This window comes from Leptonychotes weddellii, unplaced genomic scaffold (genome assembly GCF_054177405.1).
Source record: "Leptonychotes weddellii isolate Sample4059 unplaced genomic scaffold, ASM5417740v2 HiC_scaffold_29520, whole genome shotgun sequence".
In the NCBI taxonomy this organism is placed as follows: Eukaryota; Metazoa; Chordata; class Mammalia; order Carnivora; family Phocidae; genus Leptonychotes; species Leptonychotes weddellii.
This window is the reverse complement of record NW_027890664.1, coordinates 1-1594: the sequence shown is the minus strand read 5'-3', so window position 1 is coordinate 1594 and position 1594 is coordinate 1. Positions and strand designations below refer to the sequence as shown.

Sequence of the window (1594 nt, the reverse complement as noted above, 5' to 3'; positions counted from 1 at the left end):
TCCCAGTAGTTCATTTTTGCCCTTGCTTCCCTTGCCTTTGGCGATGTTTCTAGGAAGAAGTTGCTGAGGCTGAGGTCAAAGAGGTTGCTGCCTGTGTTCTCCTCTAGGATTTTGATGGATTCCTGTCTCACATTTAGGTCTTTCATCCATTTTGAGTCTATTTTTGTGTGGTGTAAAGAAATGGTCCAGTTTCATTCTTCTGCATGTGGCTGTCCAATTTTCCCAACACCATTTGTTGAAAAGACTGTCTTTTTTCCATTAGACATTCTTTCCTGCTTTTGTTGAAGATTAGTTGACCATAGAGTTGAGGGTCCATTTCTGGGCTCTCTATTCTGTTCCATTGATCTACGTGTCTGTTTTTGTGCCAGTACCATACTGTCTTGATGATGACAGCTTTGTAATAGAGCTGGAAGTCTGGCAATGTGATGCCTCCAGCTTTGGTTTTCTTTTTCAACATTCCTCTGGCTATTTGGGGTCTTTTCTGGTTCCATACAAATTTTAGGGTTATTTGTTCCATTTCTTTGAAAAAAGTGGGTGGTATTTTTTCTTCATAATACCCATCGATACCTACAGATCTCTACTTTAATGAGAAGTTGTTTCTGAACTGTGTGATCAATCGGTTAATGAGAATTAATCAACTCTCTTGATAGTTACCCCAGTCAGTGTATTAAAGCCAGCTCTCCCAAGCAGATGTCCTAAGTCATTGACAGCAGTGAAAGGGGAAATGTGTGGAGAAAATCCTCCTTCCCTTTCTGTTTCTGCTAACTGTAATGAACACCGAAGTTCACAGAGTGTGTCACCTGCAAACATTGCACTGATAATTACTCCAACTGGTTTTAAAACGTAATGAATCTGTTCAAGCGCTCTAGAAAGGTCATTCACCCAGTGTAAACTTAAACTGCTAACCACCAGGTCAAATGTATTTTCTCTGAAGGGAAGGAACTCTTCATCAGCTAAAACACTGACAGTAGGAATTTCCATTTCTAAGATATTTTTCAAAGCATTTTCTGCAATGTCTACTTGGAAAAACTTTCCAACAGTTTCCTTATTCAAATGTTGTGCTATGTAACCTCTTCCACAACCAATATCCAAAGCAAGGGAAAAATTTCTGGCTATGTCATACACACAGTCTGCAATCCGACTTTCAACCTCCTCCTTCAGGTAGCCAAACTTCATCGGCTCAGGCTGCCGGGCCGCCCAGTTTTTCTGTTTCCTCTTCAAATCCCGGTGGAAGATATTTAGGGCTCTGGGCGAGGTGCTGCCGGGGGGAGAGACGCCAGAGGCGACCTTCCTGAAGTGGAGATTCTTTGCTGGGACCCCCGCCGCAGGAGGCCACCGCCACAAGAGCCAGAGACCGCCCAACAGCAGCATGTCCAGCGGTGACGCCACTTGCAGGTGCAAGTGGATGGTATTTTGATAGGAATTGCATTGAATGTGTAGATTGCTCTAGGTAGCATTGATATCTTCACAATATCTGTTCTTCCAATCCATGAGCATGGAACGTTTTTCCATTTCTTTGTGTCTTCCTCAATTTCTTTCATGAGTATTTTATAGTTTTCTGAGTACAGATTCTTTGCCTCTTTGGTTAGATTTA

At 42.4% G+C, this 1594-nt stretch overlaps 1 pseudogene; it reads right to left on the bottom strand.

Annotated features, from left to right (window-relative positions):
- Nucleotides 1–615: 615 nt before the first annotated feature.
- Nucleotides 616–1374, bottom strand: LOC102726921 (arginine-hydroxylase NDUFAF5, mitochondrial pseudogene; annotated as a pseudogene).
- Between the last annotated feature and the right edge of the window lie 220 nt (nt 1375–1594).